Here is a 22,731-nt window from a genome sequence, read left to right as displayed (position 1 = left end):
CCTGCACTCCATAACTCAGTTATCAAAAGGGTTCCTACAAGATGAAATAAATACACTGAAAATATCGATCCTTATAAATTTTCTAGTGGATTTCTGAAAATCATATTTTTTTTTTCTTCTTGCTGAACCACAGCAACAAAGCCATCTCGATTTATATGAACTGAAACAGTATCATGTAAAGGATTTGTAAAATGCAGTAGCAGGTTGCCATTTTTTTCCCCACAAAGACTGCAACTTATGATTCTGGACTTGCCATTAGAGCATAGCTTTTGAACTAGTAAATTGGAAATAAATCGCAGAACTGTCTCAGAAAAACTAAATTTTAAGCTGGTTCAAAGCTTCATGCCATTCAAGAAATACTATAGAGGCAGCTACTGTAAATATGTATTTCTTCATACATAAATAGATGAAAAGGAGACAGAAGATTTTCTCAAATGTTGATTGATTTTAACATAAATAATTTTTATTTAATCAACTTTTTTGTTTTTCTTTCTTGAAAATACTGATTAATTTTTAACTTTCCATTTCAAATTCTTAGACATTGTATGTTTCCATAATGTCAGTGTGTTCTCTCACACGATGCAAGCCTAGGTCAGTTAAAACCATAAAGTAAAGGTTATGCTTGTTTTTACACTTCTGTGTACGTAAGGTCTCTCCTTTATTATTCTTACCTTAAAAAGACTGGCATCAGAAATGTGTCAAATTACAAAATTCCAAAATTTACACCACATGTTTAGACGCTTTCATCCACCTCCCCATCTAATTACTGGGCAGACAGCCAAGGGTAAGAAGCCTTCATTCCTACTTCCAACATGACAGGATCTTGGCCAGCACAGACTAACAAAAGATTTTACAATAAAGAGCTTAGAATACAATTGCTAATGAACCCATTGTCTGAAATTAAATTCCAAAGCCACCAATATTATTCAGTAATTTGAATAAAAGTGAGGAAATGTTTGTGCTTATAAGCATACAATAAGCATTCATTTTTTGCTTACAATGAATTCTGAAACCAGAAAGCATTTTTACTTCTTACTATTAGAGAATGCCTTCTTCGATTCTGGCCTCAGGCAAGTTTCCATCTTAGTTCACAACATCTGCTTTTAGCTGACCAGACTTTAATGTTTAAAGCCATAATACAAACAGTTCATTTTTTAAAGCTATTTTTTTCTTCAATTCCTTTCCCTAGGTGACATCGCCTTCAACACACACACAAATCACATAAAATATATAGCAAAGCAGTCTCTCAGCTGCTCTGAGACAGTTTAATTTTTGATTTTCCCCAAGCCTAACATCTGATCTGCCATATGTTTTGAGTCTTTCCAGCTCGTGGTGATCACATACTAACTCATAAACCTGCATGTTCTGGAGCAATGCAACTAGAAAATCACGAACACCAGACATTGGTCAGTGATCCATATGATAACAGAATAATACTCACACTTACTAAATACAAAGCTGTTAGAAGATTCAGTTTTCTCCAGAACTTACAAATTGAACATATCATCTACAAACAAATTAAATGCAGAAAAGTATCAAGACATAAGTGTGATGACAGTTGTCGGTGTCTTCTCTCAGTTTCCTTTGTTTGGCTTCATCCACAATTTCAGAGACGTGGCAAAACCATTGGTTTCTAAAAACCTGGTAACAGAAATCACTATGAAATTATAGAAGGTCTTAAAAACACAGATAACCCCTGAACCGTATGAGTTTTACCATATACTTGAGAGGGTTGCAGTGATTCCTTTAATAAAGAAATTGTAAAATTCAATAATTTAAAAAATATTTGCAGCTGTAAGCTTTCCCAGTCACAGCTGGGAAATAAAAACACAGGTTGCTTAGACAAGAAAAAGAAAAGGGGAGTTTCTTCCATTTTATCCCGTTGGCCAGCATTTACAAATGGGGGCCTGATGCTGCACCACCCTTGCACAAACTTAAAACAGGTGAATAACTTGATTTGTGGCAGCTGAAATTACTCATGTGCATAAGTGTTTGCAAGATTGGGTCTTAAGAGAGCTAAACACAGCTCCCGCTGGGGCCTGGCAACACTGCTCTGCGTGTCTGCCGGAGGGGATCTCCCAGACCTGATACAAGGCACTGCTCCCCAGGGCTGCAGCAAGCAGCCTGCTCTTGCTGTGCCCTAATGTATGCTTTCCTAGGAAGTTAAGCTCTTGAACTTTGATTTTTATGTGGCTAAAGCAAAGTGTTTTTAATGTGGGTTTTGTTGGGTTTTGGGTTTTTTTGATGGTGAAGTGGGGAAAATGTTCTTTTCTGTAGTTTCTTTCCTGTACATTTTTTTCTTTTAAGAGATGAACTCCTCCCACTGAACCCCTCAAGCACAGACTGACCACCAAGGACTATTTTCATTTTGTATAATATTAGCCTCTTGCTCCAGGTTAACAAAATGAGCACATGCCAAATTTACAACTCCATCCTGAATAAATCTCATCGTGTATAAAAAAAAAATATATTTGTGTCATACTAGAGGCATTAGCAATTTTGCACATAGACAAAGGAGATAATATATTATTGAGTGTAGATTTTACAGTTCACATAGCTGATACTTAATTCTTGTATGTTTAAACCATAGGCTCAGTTGATAAAATGACACATATGCAGAAGGAAAGAAAATGAGATTAATGCTGTCGTGATAACTGCTCCTTTGGAGTGTACCTCATAGGAGGCAAGTCATTACTGCTTCCCTTAAAAGCAAAACATAAAGTATCTGTCACTGTTACAGTGTCCATGGAATCTGCTTTTGTGTAAATGACAAGTAAACCTGAAAGTTATTTCTGGAACTACTGTTTTGGAAAATAACTCAGCTGTTTTCATCATGTCAGTTCCAACAGTGTAATTTTTTAAAGGTAGGAAGGGAATGGGTATTTGTCCACATTCAAGGGACAGAAGAAAATTTGTGAGTTTTCAAAATACAGGTCTGATATAAGAAGAATTTTTAGAATATATTTTGTTTCACACACAGCATTTGCATTCACTAAGAGAGTTTATATCTGTTGAAATGTTGGTTTTTTTTTTTTTTTTTTTTTTTATTTTGGCAGACAATGGTTTAAAGAGCAGTTGAGAAGTACAGAGATCTTGATTCTTTGCATAACACTACGGCCACTTAACTTCTGTATGTCTGATTCTTCCTCAAGGGAATTTATTTTCTTGATTTTGTGTCCATTACATTTTTTGTCAAGTAAAAAAAAAAAGCAGCAAATATTTTAGCTATTGTCCTCTTTGAAATGCTCGTCCAAAGATTTCTAGAAAAGCTCATCTTCCTCACTTCCTTTCTTCCTTCCCTGGTCCCATCCTAATTACAAAATTCATGTTGATTAAGATGGAATAAAGCAACTCAGCCACATAAACAGTGTTTAAAGCAGCAGTGTGGCTCACACGTGAAGTGAATGGGGTCCAGCCAATGTGGTTAATGGCTTGATGTAATCAGGGCTAAGGCACATATGTATACTAGAGATAATTGTGATAATTTTAAACTGTCTTTCTTAGGATGACAGCCTGCTTACTCAGTTATTTCTAATAATCTTCTGTACTGTAGCTATGCTGTGCATTTTAAGTTAAACAGCAACAATATGCCAATTAAATTTCTGTAGACTATATGATCTGAATACCCTACAGATCCTTAGCTTTTTCAAAGTAGGTCCATGTATACAGATTTTGTTTGATCTCTGGTTCATGTCAACCTGGTTTTGAAACATACCGTAACTAGAAAATGTTTCTTTATGATATGTTAGTTATCAGGAATGTGAAAGAGGGGGGTGCGGGGGTAAAAAGTTTACTCTATCAGGAAACTAATAGAGGGGAAAAAAGTTCATGCAGTGATTTTTCTTCAGAAACGAAATTTATTCTCCTTGTGGTAAGGTAGAAAGCGTACATTCCTCACAGTTTGTATTTTCTCCCATACTTACCTATTCTAACTTTTATGATCATAAAGAACATTGCCTTGAGCCTTAGGATCTTAAATAATGTGATGCTTGATAATATAATAGTATTTATTGATTGCATCATAAAAAGGTTAAGTGCAGAACTGTCTCCTGTACACAGCTAACAAAGCGTGGTCTAATCCTCAGTGGAGCTTTAGGATGTTGTTGCATTGCAAGTAATAAACAACAGGAAGTACAAGTCCAGCAGTATTACATACCCTTGCAGATGACAGAAGGGACATAAGCCAACCCTCCTGACTCCGTATCAGATACCAGGAAAATGTGTTTGTGTTTTACAGCACTTGGACCATATCGATCTAGGATCTTAACATGATGTGGGCCTTTGAAAGGTGTGAGGAAACTGTACTGTTGTATCATTCTTGGGTGTACTGGAATGTCAACATCTTGTTGCATCTACCAGTATCTAATAATAGAACAAGAGGAAATGGCCTCAGGTTGCACCAGGGGAGGTTTAGATTGGATATTACCAAAAAATTCTTCACTGAAAGGGGTGTTGAGCATTGGAACAGGCTGCCCAGGGAAGTGGTTGAGTCACCATCCCTGGAGGTGTTTAAAAGACATATAGATGTGGTGCTTGGGGACATGGTTTAGTGGTGGACTTGGCAGTGCTGGGTTAACAGTTGGACTTGATGTTCTTAAAGGTCCTTTCCAACCTCAGTGATTCTATGATCAAAGTATCTATTATGCAGAGTACTTCATCATAGTTCTTGGGTTCACTAACCTTCACGTACACATCTATGAAATTTTATTGCACAAGTCCTGAAGGCATTTGAACAGAATATTTTTCCAATTTAACCAAATTTGTATCTCTAAACTTCAGCAGTGTTATGTTTTTGGACTGAAAATCCTTGTGAAAAAAGCATAATTTAAAACTTGAAAACAGTGAGTGTCTTACAATCTGCAATGCAAAACTTGTACAGATGCATAGCTTTCAGCTGGGACAAAAAGTTGGGACTTGAGGCAATTGTACCAGTTGCTACATATCTTCTGAAAACAAAACCCAAAACAAAACAGAAGGTTACATGAGAAGCAGCAGAATAGAAAGCCTGAGTGCACTCACATTTAAGAAGTTGTCCATCACCAGGTAGGTTTGTTCCAAGCAAACTGTGGACTCCACATTGCAGAGCATGTCAGGAGTAGGTATTGTGTTGGATTGAACATGTTCTGGGAAATTTCCAAACTAAGTAGTAAAGGCACTGACTGAAGCTTGGGGACTTCTCACCATCACAACAACATTTGAGTTCAAAATCCCACTGCACTTTGGCACAAAATGCTGGATGGTTTACAGAGACTTAACTTATCCTCAAAGTAGTACAGCTGCTTTGGTGACAGTGGAGAACCCAAGATATCAACATGTTGCAAAGAAAGAGAAAAATTTCTGTCACAGAATTTTTGATGAAAATGGAAGAGGCAGCAAGGAACACAGTTGGAAAATGCAACATGTCGACACTACCAAAAGAAACAGAGTTAGATATGAAACACTTTTTTAACAAGCTGACTACTGACAACGATACAGAAAGTAGGTGACAGCATTTCAAAGTCAAGACATTCTACATACTTGTTGATGTGTTTACAACATAGATGAAAGAGCAGTTTCAAGATTTCACAGAGAAATGCAGGCTGACACATTGATAAAGTTTTTAAAATATCTTCCTCTATAAAGCCATGAAGAAAACTTTGTAATTTGCATATTTAGTCCAGCTATTTACTAATCAGCCCTTTCATGTATTAATTCAGACCGTATAGACTTACTGGTTAACTTCTTATGAGATATTCAGAAGAGAACACATGCATTCAAGTACATGAAGAAAAGATGGAATGGTCAGTGGACTGTATCTACAGAAGAACTCAGGATGCCGTAATGCTTTGAGTTTTGTCTGTCTTCTGCTGGAATGTGGTGTATGTGCTTTTTACTGGACCGTCCTGTGAAAAGTTGAAACCCTTGGCTTCCTGTGTAATTCTGGGCAAGACTCGGGAACTTACAGAATCTAACAAATCACTATAAAGTATGGCAGGCTTCTCCTTTCTCATTTTTCCAAACAGCGTTATAGTTACAGCATTCACTTAAGATCCCTTCCCTTTCTATGAAGTTATTTCAATCTGCATCTCCCACTTCCTGAGTGAAAACTCGTTACTCAATTACTGGGTTTTGTGGGGCAGGCCTGTCTCAGCTCTTTCAGGGAAAATCCATTAGAAATGGTATAGAATAATTAAACCTTACGTAGAAAGAGTGCATATGTGCCAACATGACTGTATGGCTCAGGAAGAATAACCCAGGAGTTGGGAAACACCCCCCCACCACCAGATCATTGCATTCCTCTAGGTTACAAGAGATTACAGTCATGTGCGCTCTTGTCCAAATATCTAATTCACGGAAAGGAATCCAGCCAAATACCCACTATAAGCAAGCAAAGTACTTCTAGTGACATCAGCAATGTCTGGATCACATTTGCAAGGAGAGCCAAAAGGTCAAGTCAATATTTAAAAGTGGAAAATGTAATTTGTTCACATTCCAATAACACTGAATTGCAGGAATGGATTTTATGTAACTTTGAAAACTGTTTAATTTAGTATGAAAGAAACTAAGGATTATAAACTTGTGCCTTAACAGAATGATTTTGCAAATCATACTAACTTACAAAAAAATTAATAAGATTAGGTTAACCTAAACTGTTGCTGCAGCATCACTAAATGTTAGAAAGTGTGGGTTTCAAGTGTTTATTAGCATTCAATAAGGTCCTTAAATGAGTACAAAGAAGTATTTTTCTGTAAAACAAGCTAGAATCACAACACGTAGGCAAATGACTTCAACATTTGGTCTTCATAAGCTGACTACAAAATACCTGGTGTGAAAAAAATTCATTTATTTGTGAAGAGAAGTGTTATTTTGTTTCTTGAGAAGTTGCTGATGGGTAACATTCTCGATAGTCAGACAGTATTTTAATTAAACTTACATACAAAAATAAATCCCATCTCCTTGGTTTAGTTTTTGTTTTTCTTTTGGCTTTTTTTCTAGAAAACAGAGTTGTAAAACCAGGGAGGCAATAAGAAGCTCCAGCATGAGCACCTTCATGTAAAAAAACATTAAATTTCACCAAGTCACCCCTTTTTGAGACCTGTAAGTTTTCCTTTTCTCTCCACCCTTTTGTTTTCTCCAAAGTCTGACCTTTGGCCTATATTCACAATCTGTGCATACACTGTGGAAGTGGAGGGATTTGAGGCAGAAACATTTCCTTGGGCAATAAAAGTGGCAAAAGCAGAAGTACCAGGGAAAACAGTGTTAGGATAAATCTCTAAAAAAAAAAGATAAAATATCACAGTGCCAAGCTATTTTTCCCAGCAACAATATACATAAGAGGAAGAGTCTTAATCACCAGCCCATGAGGTACAGGATATAGGTCTACAGACCTTCAGAATTAACTTAATCTCACAGTATTCATTATAAATAATAGTAATTTAAAAAAAAAAAATTGTGAGCAAAAGAAATGCACTAAAGTATTAAGACACAAGCCGAATGTTCATGCAGTTTTAGAGCCCATTATTTGTTGTGTTGCCAGTCAGCACGCTGCAGCCAAGAGCTCTGCCAGGTGGGTCTAACCACTGCTTTCCAGATGCCAAAGGAAAGCAGAGACACCAGGCAGTTATCATGATGGAGCTGAGATCTATCACCACAGTAACAACTGTGCAATAAAACAGTAGACATCAGCTTGGTGGAGAAGATTTACTCAGCAAAAGAAAGTGGGGAGGGGGGGACATGGAAGAAGCATAGGGAAGGGCTCAGAGAGTGGCTGAGACTTCTGGAAGGGGCATCTGGATTCTGACTTCCCAACTTCAATAGCACCTGCCTTGGTCAGTTCCCAAAGAAAGATCTGGTCCCAATTACTCACAGGTATTTCATGTTTCAAAAGTAAGTTCTTATTTCCCCAAACACATTCCAAGCTTTAAAGACAGGGTCATTCCTACAGATTCTTGTCATCTGTGTCACGAAGACTAAAAGAAATCCACAGTGGTCTTTCACAGACACTTTCTGCTTTGCCATTAGCTCATGGGGGGTGTGTTGTGTGTACTTCAAGGGTTAAAAATACAGGTTGGGTGTCACCTGGTCCTTCCTAACTGACATTGAGAGCATGAAACATACCTCCAGCACTAAATACAGACCATCATACACTGGAAACCTAGAAACACAAGCACATACATGGACTAGAATGTATAGCTCTAAAAGCAAAAACTAACCTACAGCAATTATCTTAGGGAAGAAGGGATGAGCAAAACTCCCACTTTGAGACCACCACTGCTACGTGTCCAGCCCAAAATAAGCATGTTAACCATTATTCCTGCCAGTTAAACAGTTGTACAATGTTCCATTGAAATACAAGGAATTTCAAGGATGCAGACTAATTTCCTAGTAACTGCTGCCTCACTTCTCTGGTAGTAAAGTATAGATTTATTTTTAATTGTTATAGCTAGTGATTCCTTTGCTGATTTTTGGGAAGCCCACAGGCATTATCATAACAGTAGGAGCAGTGTAAGATTTTAAGAGATACGATACTGTGGTAGGCAGTTTGGTTTGCTTTGCCTTTACACCTGGACAATTTGGTACAGATTCAAAGCGATGCTTGAGAAATTTAGCTTAGTAACACTGTGCTTTAATTTGTTAAAGCTGTCATCTTTCTGTTAAAGACCATTTCGGAAGGTGTGGTGAAGTAGGATAGAATCAGGTCTATTCTCCAGACCAAGAGAACAGTTTTCATTGATGACAGAGGACAGATAAGTGAAAGCTAGCAAAATTCCATGATCACCATTAATATGATGCAGGAATTAAAACAGTGAAATGAAAGAATAAGGATGGCATTTCCTCTTGGAGCTGGTTGAAAAATAGTTTTCATCCCGGTAAAATTCTAATACCTCAGACTGCTTCCTTTTGACAATATCCAGTTGTTTTGAGACTTTCCATCAAAACCTTGGGCAAAAGTGGTATCTCCATGTGAAATATTCTTCTTATGGTGAAATTTCGGCAGAACATGGCTTTGCTTCAACATTTCAGTATATTTCTAATTCATTCAGGACAGTCTTGTAGAAAAAGACATTAAAATGAGATTTTGCAGGTGCAGAATTTCCTTTTTTTTTTAAAGTTTCAGTTATATTTTTGTGTTGTCTACATTTTCCCTAGTTCTATTTTAATAGCAGAAATCTTGGCAACATTATTTGCTGTTGTCATAAAAACAAGCCATCTTTACCATGATGACTTTATACAGCTAGACAGTATGCAGCATGTATCTGAAGTCACATTTAGTTGAAAAATATAATTTCATGCAAATTTATGTTAGATTTTGACATTATAGAAGGAACTGTTGACCATATGTTGGAAAGGAATAAAAAGCACTATACTCACATTAAATTGGGGAGACGGGCTTGCTACTTAAATTTTTCTATTTGATATCCATGATATGTCAAGTAACTGTTGTTTTAAACATTAAAATCCACAAGAAATAGTGACAGAAATATTGGAAAAGAGAGGAAAACCCCCAATATTAAACACAAAAGATGATGCTGCATTTCACCACTATAATTGTAGCATTAAAGCAAGCTTCTAGTTTAATAATTTACCAGTTCTCAGGAAAAAAAAGACAAAATATTTCAATCATACACATCCAATTTCTCTGATTTAAAATTAATTCCTTTCAAAAAAGGTAACAGTTAACACTGCAGAGGGATTTTTGCCTCTTTGCAATGCTCTGTAGTTCTGAAACACTTGCTGGAAATAGGACTTCAAGGCAGTGGAAGGGAGCATAAGATGAGTTCAGGAGCTTTCTGTGATTCTGCATCCATCGAATCATTAGTACTTCTGAAACTTGAGAAAACTGGGTATTGTGTAAAATAGCTTGAGGGAACAGCTTTAGAACATTAAAATACAGTCCACAGGCAATTTTCTAAAAGAAACCCCCTTTCCGTAGTTCTGTCCTCCTTTTTAATATTTTAAGCTAGATGCCTTAAGTGATATATGTATTACTTTCCTTTCAGTATAAAATTTCTTTCTTTGACAGACTGCTTTGGTGGGGGGGGGCCTCAGCGCTGCTGTCTGCTGGGAGCTCCAAAGTGCTTCCCTCAGCCCGCTGGGACGCTGGCATCTCTCTGTCAGGGATGCTGCCATGCAGGGTACCACACAGTTTTCTTTGTATGTATTGCTTTCTTCTTCTGCGTGGGGGTATGGAACACTCTTCTTATGAACTGTGGTTCTTTGTTCTTATGTTGGTAGCTCTTCAGAGCCAAAAGTGTGGTAGGCACATGGAAAACAACCAGAAGGTACCACTGCTACTCTTTGTTAATCGATGAACTGAGTGGTTAATTCTACCTCTTTTACACTAATACAAACAAGGAGTAAATACAGTCTTGTCTATAGTGCTAAACTAAGATAAAATTTAGTAAAAGAGTAGCTAAAGCCTGCAGTTTTAGGGCAGGGGGTTGGAAGATTTTAGAGAGTTAAATTTTTTAGGTTTTTATTTTAAACTGTAGAAGTTAGAGGAAAAGTTTCCTGTGGGTCATGAGTAGGGGCAAAGACTGAAGCTACACCAGTCACATGGGAGGGGTGGGCTTAGAAAAGCTTGCTGGTTGTGTTTGGCTGTTTATAAAATCATCTGTAGGGGTTTTCTGCCAAACAACAAGAATAAAAGAGCTAGAGTTTAAAAACAAGTACCTGTAGTTTCTTCTAGTTTTAGAGTAGTAAAGATTTGTGTGCATGCACGCATGCACACATGCACAAACTATAGTAGCGGATAAGTGGGCCCAGTTTTGCTTATACGGAACACCAGGTGTTAGACTGAAATAACTGTGAGAACTTAAAAAAAATAATATTAATGCTACAAGTATAAAAGATATGATAAGAAAACTGTTTCAAGCAAAGTCAGTTTTCGTGCTTATTGATTCTGGGAGTTGATTCTCCTTCATCACAGCTTTTCACACCCCTGATGCCAAAATATGGAAGATGTGACTACTAACACTGTAAAAAACCCAATTACTTTTAAATGAGCATTGATGGATAGAACATACACAGAATTCATAGTTTTAAAATGTGCGTAAGAGTATACTGTCAAACAATAGTGTGCAGTACCATGCTTTCCTAAATAATCTTTAAATCTGAAAAATTTAATCTTGCTAAAGCAGAACACCAATGTGAAACAGTAACCTTTACTCATAGAAGATACGCAGGAGAAGAAATTCAGCAGCATCTAAAGTACCATAATGGTAGCAACAGTGGAACAGTGAAATTACAATTACCTAGAAACAGCATAAGAGAGTGGAAAATTTAGCCTTGTGCATTGATTTAAATAAAAGCCTGCATGCATGTTGTTAGATCATATTGAAAGTGACATTGTGTTAAGAGGATTCAGCCAATGAAGTTGTACTGATGTAAGCTCAGGCAGAATTTGGCCTTGCCTATCACATATATTATACATGCATGGCTCATTCTCTTTTGTTTTGCTCCATTCTGACCTAATGGTTGCCTGTCGTCTGTGATGCTGACTTCATCTTTGACCCTGGCTTTCTTCCTCTCCCTGTATCTCCTGTGGCTGTGTATTACTGCTCTCATTGCTTTAGTCATCTATTTTTCTACCATAATTTCATCCTCACTGAAATCTCCCATTAAGAAATCTGATTAAAGCTATCATTGAAGCTATTTGCTTTCCTAATTTGAAATGCTTGTATTTTGACCTTAATGGTTCTCAATACAAATACCCAGCAGAAACATTAAAATTAATCCACTGAAGGCAAATTTTAATGTAAAAATATGACCATTTTCAGCTTCAGCTATTCCTACCATGTCTTCACTGATTTCAGGATCTGTTAAAAAACATTTCCCTAGTTTTCCTCCATGGATTTTCTCCAGACTACATTTTCATCTAAAGGCTTGACTTTCCAGTCTACCTCTCCTTAGGAAATAACTAACTTTTATCAGAGTTGTGTGGGTACCAAATGCTATCAGGTAGGACAGTGTTACACACAGCTTTGTGTTGTATCTATACAAATGCAGATAAAAGTCAGTGGAGAGTAAGGCCCCATGGGTCAGTGCTATGCAAGAGTGCCCTGGGATAAACAGACCATCTATGACACAGAATACCCCTATGTCCAAAGGGTATATTTTGGACAAAAACAAGACAATATTGGGTTTTCAGAGTTAAGAGGGAATGGTTAGGACACAAAGCCTATAGCTACAAGAATACTGAATACAACAGTGATTGCAATGGTGTAACCTCTCAGCCTCTCTTCTGGCATGAAAGGCAGTGTTCAGAGGGGATAGGGGCATAAGAGTTGCCTTCTTTTCCCTTACTCATAAATCTCTGAAGGAAGACACCCTGCTAAGTTGTATGCTTTCACAACAGCTTAAAGATCCTCGTAACTAGGACAAACATGAAGACTTCTCAGCTTTCCTCAGCAAGTCCAAAGTAAAGCTGTAAGGTTCCTGTGAGTTCTGCTGCACATCCACACACACACACACCCCCCGCCCCGCTTAGCACCATTCTCCATTCTGTCTTTTGTTACAGTTTTACCAGCATTGTTTATAAGACTTCAGACAGCAAAAGCAGCTTAGGAGCAAAACCCCCACTCTCCTCAATCCTTCATCTTATCCTACTGCTTTCTCATTTGTTTTCTAACCTTCATATGATAATACCTGTTTGAGTGATTCCTTTTATTTTGCTACAAACTTGTTAACAGAGGGACAAAAGACAGAATAGATGAGATTGCTGTGACAGAGAACAACACCCAGAGTGCCACAGACTTATGCAAGTGGCAGTTTACTACCACATTTGTACCAAAACCAGTAACATCTCAACACTTCATGTCTGTTGAGCACATATGCTAGCCACTAGGTAGCTGACAACTCCTGTGGACAAGGTATGAGCAGCCACCATTGCCTCCCTCATTCCCCTTCCAGGGATGCTAGTAGCAAGTCCATTTCCAGTTAGGCAATATAACTGGAATACCTCCCTGCTTTACTCATGAATTTGATTTTCAGTAGTCTTCTTAACAGTAGATATTTTAGAAATGCCTGTTGGACAACAGTATTTCAGTTATCAGAGACAGTGTTTGGGGCTTGCTGCTTTTTTGAATGGTGACACTGGTTTTTATCCATTTAACTCATTATTTCCATATTCTGTAGCTATAGTAGGAAGCAGTTGCATAATCAGCTCACAGATTTCTGTAGCTGTGCCATATGGTCCTGTGGTTTGCATACCAGAGAACGAAGAACAAAAATAAAAATCAGAACATAATCATCAAAACTTTGCCCTGGAAAGCTCACGTGCAGCCAAACCCTCTACTTGGAGCATGCCCACGCCAAATTACAGCACTGAAATATTTCCTCATAGAGGATACGAAAGAGATCCACAAACTCCAAAAAAGGTGTGGGGGTGGACTTCTGGAAAAACTGATGTACTACATACCACCCTGCAAAAACATACTATGGCAGAAAGCAGGCAATCAGATATAGGCAAAGCAATGTGACATAACGAAGTATTCGCGATTAGTTTCTATGCTTAGCACAACATTAGATAATTATGGCATTTCAGGGCTCAAAAAGGTTATTTTTTAAATGGCTGTCCTGCCTGTACCAGACGCAGCCATGTACTACTTGGTAGTGTACCTCATCCATCTGGAGAGGACTTGTCTCATACGCCAGAACATGTAACTTGCTAACAAGGAAAGCATGGCTCCCACTTATTTGCCAGAGGCCACAACAGACTAGAAACATGGTATGCTTTCTCATGCAGGGAGGAGAAACAGAACAGCCTTCTCACACCACCATATCACTGTGCTCCTGAGAAGGGCTTTCTACTGCGTCCTGACACAGAGCTGTGCCTGTCATGCAGGATGGAAGCCACAGTAAACTTCAATACTTTCCTCTACCAGCTCACAGAAGTTATCACCTTTTCATGTAATTAGAAAAGTCAGTTCATTGTCATTTTTCATATCATAACAATGAAGCTAGTTTTCATTTCACTACCTGTAGCTGAGAGTAAAGAAAAAAAAAAAAGGCAGAAAAAAGCCATAGACAGTTTTCTTTAAAAATAAATGAATTGGCCAAGTTGCAGCAAACTACTCACAAGAGAATTAATCCTTGAAATTTAATACAGAACAAGCTCTGCAATGCACCAGTACACACTTTAAATAATGCCTTTCCAAGGCATCTTATCCTCTCCTCTTAGTGAAAAAAAAAAAAATCTACCCAAGTTCAATAACTATTATCCTTTCTGTAGCTGGTAGGCACTTCAATAGTATTGGAGACAGCTGACTTATTCTGAAAGTAGTCATACCTCTGAGCAGATTGCAAGAAATTAATTGCTTTTCTCAGATTTTAGTATTGCTGCCCCAAGGAAAAACCCGAAGTGGCAACAGAAGCAAGCCACAAGTACATCACAACTCAGACTAAGTAATTGTTACGATTTACTGTTGGGCTGGGAGAGCCTAAAAACCAGTTTACTTCGTTGCCTGGACTAGGATATATGGACCCTGATTTAAATTGTTGTATTTGCTGCCTTTGGACAAAGAGCCTGGGAGTTTGAACCAGAAGCACATACAGTTACATGCAAAGTGAGCTGCCAGGCTGGAGACAGGCAGGTCAAGACCTACCCGCCTGGAAGGCTTTCATGGAAAGTCTCTGCGGTACATCCTGTAATGGAGAAGTAACACAGAGCTGAGAGGAGCGCTGGATTTCTTCCTTAGTAAAACCCAGCTACAATCATATTCTTGTCAGGGCACACCAAAGACTAGCAGCTCTTAGTGCTGGGGGGGAGCCCCTAGGGTGGGCAGGACCTCACCAGCCAGGGAGCTGGGCAGGGGGAAGCCAAGGACAGCCCAAGGCTGGGCTGTGACCAGGCAGGGCTGCAACAGCATCACCAAAGAACAAAGTGATAGCCCCCGTCTGGGCTGAAACAGGGTCCTGGGCAGGGTGGGGAGAGGCCCCAGGTGGGGCTGATCCAGCCTGATCAGTGCCCCCAGGGCCCTGGCAAGTCTGAATGTACGTAACCACTTCCAAAAAAAAGAGGGAAACAGAATCATTGTATTTGTATGCCTGGTTTTCTTCCCTTTGGAGACCTAGGAGTGAAATTCCCATTCATTTCAGTAGCAAAGATTAACATCTGTCCTCTGCCAGCAGTGGGGAGGAAGGAACTGCTTACGAGTTTTTGGATCAGTAACTTATCCCTTCCACTCAGGCCCACAAAATGATGCAATGTGCAAGTGACAGCTCATGCCTCCAAATTCAGTATTTACTGAATTCTGTGGGTGAAAATATGTAATTGAAGAATACCTTATGCACATTTTCTGAACTCACCTGTACTTTTAATACTAGTCTTACTAGAATATTGCAAATAGTCTACAAGTTTACTTTCTAGATTATATACAAGCTGGGTTTTTTTCGATTTTCAGCTGTGGGGGATCAAACATATCAAAATTAGCATGTGCTTCAATAATTTTTTCTGCTCCTTTTACTACTCTTTTTTTTGTAAATAAAGCTTCATAAAATGCCCCAGGGGCTAGAATTTGAGTCTAATTTCAAAGAGAAATTTGTTGGCATACCAAATGTCTGTAGACTTAAAAATTTGTTATTCTTGGCTACAATGCTGGCACAGACATCCCAGCAAAACAGATATTTATACTTGGTTTACTTCCTGTTTTGACTCCGCTTATTGTGAATAATTGTGAATAATATTGTGAATAGTCAGCAATTATTAAGTTTTAATATTAAGCAAATATTAAAGGAATGACAGCATTCTGTTTTTAGCTTGCATTGAACATGCAAAAGACTAAAGAGCCTCCAGAAAAAAGCTTAGTGTAATGATTTCTTTTAAAATTAAACTCCAGAAATGAAAGCTACAGAGCTACAATATTGGTTCTTCTTAAAAAATATAATGCAGTGAGTAGTTTAGGTGTAGTACTTTCAGGACTTACTCAATGTTAAAAAAATATATGAAAATAAAATCTCTGGTTGTACAAACTAGCACAAAAAGTGGGATTTTTAATGAGGAATTTTGTAATTCTAAAAACCTGCTCGTGTGTAAAATGGCACAGAATTAACATACGTGATTACATTTTGCTCTGACCAGCATTAGGTCCATAATGACTATGCAGAGCTGAAAATTTTCGGAACATCCTTGCCTCCCTGATTCTGTCGACCAAACCAGGATCCTTCAAAGTAGCTGCAAGCTGTTACTGAGGAATGCTCCCTGCTGCTCTTCCGAGCACACACATGCCTATCCATCCAGCATGTGCTGTTAACAGCAGCACACAACCCAGTTCAGTGTCTTCAAGAATGTTATATGTGTTTAAAGTTATGAACACACTTCAGTGCTTAGCTGGATGAAGCCCAATAAAGTGGCTCACAGACTCTTACTTCACATGCAAAAAAATTGGTTCAAGAACAATCACGTATACAATTACGGGCTAATTTCTTAGTCTTGATAACTTCGAGATGTTGAGAGACTTCCACATGATGTGCTTCAAGAGAAACACTAACCGTCAGTCCATACCCAATTGGCAACGCCAAAATACAAGTCAGCAACTTTCCCCACAAAACTTCTTCAGCTCTCTGTCCAAGAATGTACTTGACTACTTCTGATTTACAGTAGTTTTGGTGTGGTGAATGTCAGAGGTACTGTGGGTGAGATTAAAATTCTGCTTGGATTACAGCATACAGCAATAAACCCCTGCGGGATGATTTATAATGCTCAGCAGGTATTTCACATCCAGTGTTTTTCCCTTAAATTTTCGTTGTTTTAAGTTATCTATAGGCAGCCAAGTGCTATTGTGCAGTAGCACTGGACATCTCATGAGTGTATTGCTCTATATGTGTCATACTTCAGCTCCACAGGGAGAATTCAGTATTTCAAAAAGCGCCTACCTTAACTGCAATATACGGACCTAACTCAGACAAAGCAATTTACAGAAACTTCTTTTAGCTACTTTAGTCTCTATGGCTTGCTCTGATTTTTGCTGAAGAAAATACCCGGGTGCCTAAAGTCTCCGTGCTGCACACATGAAAAAGCTGATGCCTTGACTGAGGAGAGTATTGGGGCGTCCCTGGGGAGGTGGCAGACCTGGCTGTCCTGAACCAGGCTTCAGTGCCAGGGCTCAGCCCCATCAGCAGTGTCTTTCACAGAACAGGTAGAACTGAGTCCACCACAGGAGTACTCTATGATCTGCACCTGAAGGGGATAAGTGCTGGACACTTAATGATGGTTTCAAGGCCAGGCAGATTCAAGCTGTGGATTGTACTGCCTATTCAGGCAGTTAATCCTCAGCCTGCAGACCAGCACCTCCGCCCAGAGGAGGCATAGCATTTTCCCTGTGGGCTTCTCCCTGGCATTCCTTACAGTCTTCCTTAGGCATCTTTTCATTATTCAAACTTATTTCAGTGTGTGTGATCAAAAAATGTATGAAATTGCTCTGTTCCTTTCACAGGCAGTTCTTGGAACTTAGTGATGGGGATGGGTTTAGTCTGTTTTCCAGAAAGTGCCTCTATCAAGGAGAAATGCATAAAGGAAAGAGTATTTCATCTGGATAACCCAATGTTTCCATTACACTCACATAACGTCTAATTATGTACTCCATAAATCTTCATATTTTGTTATGAGGCTCATAATAACAAAGTCTGATAAATAGATTCTCTCCCCTGGCCACTACCAATTGAGTAGAAAAAAATACTTATTTATGAAGCTTTATTAATAAAATGTGAATAATTCAAACAGCTTCTTCAGTGAAGAAACAGCAGTAGAGTATATTCTTATTTGCATATAAATGAAAAGATGCTTTAGTGTCAGAGTGAAGAATTAAATAATATGAATTTTTACAGTGCAGTCCTGACAGCCTCATAAATATTATGGTCATAAGTTGCAGTTTCCTAAAAATCTCATTTTATCTTTTATTAGAAAAATATGACCAAAGGGCCAAGTCCTGCTCATTTTACATGTGTGAGTATTCCCAATGACAACACAATTATTCAGTAAGTGAGGTTACCAGATTCAGCCTTGTGTCAGATAGTGGAGCAAAAGCACGGTGTTATCTACATATCTATTAGGAGAACAGAATCTCTTATTTAACCATGAGAAAAAACCTTGTGTGTTGGTAACATATAGAGAACAATAACAAAAACTGTAGCTCTACGTTCAAACAGATGCTCCAAGTAAAGACAATATACAACGTGGGGAAAGGAAAAGCACTCGGCTAATACGCATAAGATGCCAGTTCTCCCTTCAGTTACGTGGGTACTGGTTTGGCCAAGCCCAATATTCCTGTTTGGCTGTAAGCAATCCCCAAAGCTGCAGCAAATATAAGAACATTTAAATGAACTTTAACTGAATTGCTGCTGCTGAGGAAAGCTGTGATTTTGTCTATTTCGATTTCTTCTAAAGGCTGAAAAAGTCTCTGAAGCACAACCCCAAGACTGGCCACAGAGAGCTGGGCCAGACGAAGTGCATTCTCCTGGAGGACAAGTAAAGGCAAGGGCCAGGGGCACCGCTTAAGAAACTCCTCTGACCAGTCTCGGCAGCTGGAACAAGAAGTGGGTGCCATCATCTCCCCATCACTGTCAATTTTCTTTTTCTGTCTACAGTGCTGTGCTAGTGGGACAGGATAGTCAAATACGAAAAGGCGTACATGGAAAGGAGAGCTAAACCTGGAGCAGTAGGAGGAAAATAATTATTAGAGAGGTTTTGGAGAGTTTATAAAGCATAGCAATGTATATATGAAGTCTAGAATTAGAGGGACTAGGGGAGTATATAGTCTGACCTCCTGAAAATTACAGGCAACTGTATTTAACGCTGAACTGCCTGCTGTACTTGAATGCAACACCGCCTGTGTTTGGCTAGCCTGTGTGTTCCAGGAAGGCACTGAGTCTCAGTCTGAAGACATCAAGAGCCAAGAAATCAACCACAGCCCCTCACCGTTTGTTCCAAGGACTATTTATTGTCAGTGGTACTGAACTAGGTACTGAAGACTACACTGTTTTAATTTGCTTGATTTCAGCTACTAGGTATTACCCCTTCTTATTTCACTCTTTGCTAGATTCAAGTGACCCTTACATTCACTTGTTTTTTTCTTGTGCATGTGTATACACTGTTACCAACCCACCTTTCAATCTTTTTGATCCAGTGGATAGGTTAAGATTATTAGTTATTCAGTTGCACGGCATTTTCTCTGACTTCAGATCATTCTGTAGCTCTTCTCTATACACCCTTTTTCCAGCATCCATCTTGCAATGTGAGCATCAGAACTGTGCACATCATGCCTCAATCATCCTCGGCATGTTGCACATACAGGTAAAAACTGACGCCATTAACTTCTGCACTCTGTAAGTCAAGGTTTGCACGAACCCTTTTTGCTACAGCAAACTCATCAGCTGACTCATCAGTCCTTTTCAAACTTTCTCTATTGTGTAGGAGAGCCTGCATTCCTTATTCTTAGGTATAAGTCTTCTATTGATTTTATTAAAATGTACTTTGTTTGAATGAGACCTAGTTTATAAAAGGTCAAGAATTCCTCTGCATCTTTGCCCGAGGTCATTTTTGTATCTATTTTTAACTCCCTTTAAATAGGCTATAGAGGCCGCTATATTCTGGTCCGTTTTCTGACACCACAATAATTCTTGAGATTTTAGATATCACTGATGAGAAAATACTGGCAGAGACAGTCACTGCCACATCCGAGTGCTTATTCTAGGGCTGCACATCATCGAGAAGTACTCATTTGCATGTGAAAGCAAAGCTGGCAATCTCAGCTTTCCTGTAAAATGGTTAAGGTATGGAAATGGAAAATGAAAAACAGAAAAAAGGACTTTAGCCCCATGGTTTTCAAATCAATCTCTTCATGTTAGTGCAAGACTCATGAGTCCTGAATGATTGAATTTGACAGTATTCCTAAAGGGCACAATAGCATGAAAAGATTTATCTCAACTTGGTGCTAAAGAGAGCAAATTTTTGCCATAAAATTGTATTGCCTAACAAAAAGAGGAATTAAAAGTTGGAAAGCATGTGGCATTTAGGCTAATGGAGACTGATAATACATTTAACAGTCTATGCTGTCATTAAAATGGAATTTTCTATGTATAGGTATATGTCTATGTTTTTTAAATACTGCCAAGGCAATAACCAGCACCTTTATTTCTTCATTTCTAAGTAGTTTCTGATTTCTAAGTTTCTAATTTATGAGCAGATGTTCTTGGCAGCAGGGGGATGTAAGGATCTCCTACCGCTGTGCTGGATACGTTCATCAATTATCTTCCTGGATCTTGCTTGTCTTTTTTTCAAGGCTGAAGGACAGTACAAACACAGAGAGACTTCTGCCAGTTTACTTGACCTAGGAAGAGGTTAATAGATGTACTCCGGTGTCAGCGTGGATTCTTTTAGATCTGTCAGCAGATACAAAAAGTTTGATTCAGCTGCTGATTCTGGCAGCAGTGGATGCAATCACACAGCGATGTTTGGATCCTTTCCTGGCAAGCTCCCAGAGGTGCGCATCGGCAATTGCTTGTCAGCCGTTAAGGAACGTTCTGCATGGGCCTGGTTTATCATCTGGCTTCTCATCCTTCAGATCCAGCCTAGGGATAAAGGCACGAGGGAAGGCAGTGCAGCAGTTTACCTTGCGGAGCATTAGACATGCTGCTTTGTTTGCGTATAGTTTCTTCTCTTTCCTTCTGAGAAGTTCTTACCTTGGTGCATTGTTAGAATGGGAAGCTCAGCCCTGAATGAGAAGATGGAGCTTTCTCTGCCCCGACAGCGAAGGGGCTTTTGCTTACCCAAGCCGAAGGAAAAGGAGTGTCTCATGCTGTAGCGAAGGCACAGCAGCTGTGCAGAAGCAAAGCAGAAGCTGTGCCTTTACCTAGTCTACATTCATTCTGAATAAAGTGAAAATAAGCTAGAGATACCTAAGCAAGTACTGAGGAAATGATGGTGGAAACGGTACACATAATCTGTCACTCTCCTGTGAAGGTCTACATGAAGAAAGACATTGATGAAGAGGTGACTTTTGAGAAGATATTTATATAAGGAGAGTCAGAGCCAATTTGACTGAACTTCCTGCTTACGCAAAGGAGAAGTGAGAAGGTAAAAAGCCTTTTTTAGAGAGATAAATGAAGGCGAGCATCAAGGCTGGCATTTCTGGTAAGACTAAAAAGAGTAGGACCATAAAATAAGAGACAATATTGGATTACGTTACAAGGGTAGTTATGCTCATGAGAACAAATAAATGTCAATTTGACGTGATGGAGAACCCCAGTCACCGGGAAGACAGCACAACAGAGCACAACATGTTTGGATCAATTGAAAAGGAGGAAATGGAGAGGAACAAGTGATCAAAGTAAATAAATGACCTGGGTCTAAATGAAAATTATTTTAGGTGTTGGAACCAAGATAAATTGAGATATTACGGGGAAAGAAAAACCAGCTAGACAGTGTCTAGATCAGCAGATATAATGAAACTGATTTCTCGATGCCTATGAATGCAACCTGAGTGACAGGGAGAAGGGCGGGATGGATATAACTGACAGAGAAACGCCAGCAGTGGGAGCTGTATAGAAACGCTGGTTATTCGGTATTCCATGTGACGACAACTCCAAGGCAGGGAGACCGAGGAGGCTGCTTGAAGCCCTGGCCTGGCCAGGAGGCAGCAGAGCTAGAGATGCAACCCATAAATAATCACCAGCTATTTTGCAACTATTAATTTGAAAAAGCAATTCATGGTTCAATAAAGTATTCAGAAATGACTGCAGATAAGATTGTCCCGAGAGGTTAATACAGAACGACAGTGCCTGTCGTTAGCGCTAGGACAAGCATGCACTCAAGAATCTTTATGCTGCCCTTCTAACTTCTGTACGATTACACGGATTAAAGAAAGAACAGAATTTGTTCTTAATTCATGTTTGCTATAATCTGCTTTTAAATACTGTCACCCTTAACTGAAATTATCGAGAGTCAGTGTATTTAGCTAATTCTCAAGGTCTTGCACTGGCTTGTTAGAGCTCTAAACAGAAAGTGCAAACTAGAACTGTTGGGAAAAAACCCACTGCACATCAGAGCACCCCCCTCCCCCCCCCCTCCCCAAAACACCAAAGCGGCTCAGCAGCCGGTTTCTGCAGCCGCCCTCTGAGCAGAGTGAGGAACCAACAGGAGTCAGCAAGGAGTGGCAGAACCCGTTTCTGCTTTTAACCAAAACGCAGCTTATTGTAAGGCAACAGACAAGTCACCACGTTGCCTCAGGAACTCTGGCCACCCCGGGCGTGGCTGGCATTTGCCGAGGGATGCAGCTGGGACTCTCTGTGTGAAGTACGCAAAAACCCGGTGCGTTACAGCTCGTATTCTAGTGAACAGAGATCTGTGTGTTACCAAATGCAGGACAGCTAGTCTTTAACAAGAGCAACTTTATCTTATCTTAAAATAAGAAAGAAGTAATGACCAAAATGGATAACAGACTAAAAGCACTGAATTATGTTATTTACAAACATGCAACTGCGCTGGCTCCGGTAAAGACCAACTGCTTTAAACAGGAGCAGGCCACAGCCCCGGTGCTCTCCTTCCCCAGGCCTGCTCACGGCTGGGCCGCGCTGCGGCGCTGACAGAGCCGAGACGCGGGTTCGGTCTTACCTTTGCCCCGCGCGGTGCCTTTTGCCGCGCCCCCGGGTGACACGGCAGCGCGGCGCCTGCGGTCCCCGGGGACAGCGACGGGCCGCCCCGCGGGCCCCAGCGCCACCCCGCCCGGGGCTGCGACCCCCGCGGCCTCGCATCGC

The 22,731-nt window shown here is 39.5% G+C and overlaps 1 protein-coding gene across 1 annotated transcript in view; it reads right to left on the bottom strand.

Moving 5' to 3' along the window:
- HFM1 (helicase for meiosis 1) overlaps positions 1-22,711 on the bottom strand; it is a 63,254-nt gene extending 40,543 nt beyond the window's left edge. The window contains exon 1 of the mRNA XM_040611250.1: positions 22,589-22,711. The gene's annotated coding sequence lies outside the window, so the exon portion shown is untranslated. The remainder of the gene's footprint in view (positions 1-22,588) is intronic.
- Between the last annotated feature and the right edge of the window lie 20 nt (positions 22,712-22,731).

This window comes from Falco naumanni, chromosome 11 (assembly GCF_017639655.2).
Source record: "Falco naumanni isolate bFalNau1 chromosome 11, bFalNau1.pat, whole genome shotgun sequence".
Lineage (NCBI taxonomy): Eukaryota > Metazoa > Chordata > Aves > Falconiformes > Falconidae > Falco > Falco naumanni.
The sequence above is the reverse complement of the archived record's forward strand: the minus strand, read 5'-3'. Positions and strand labels throughout refer to the sequence as shown.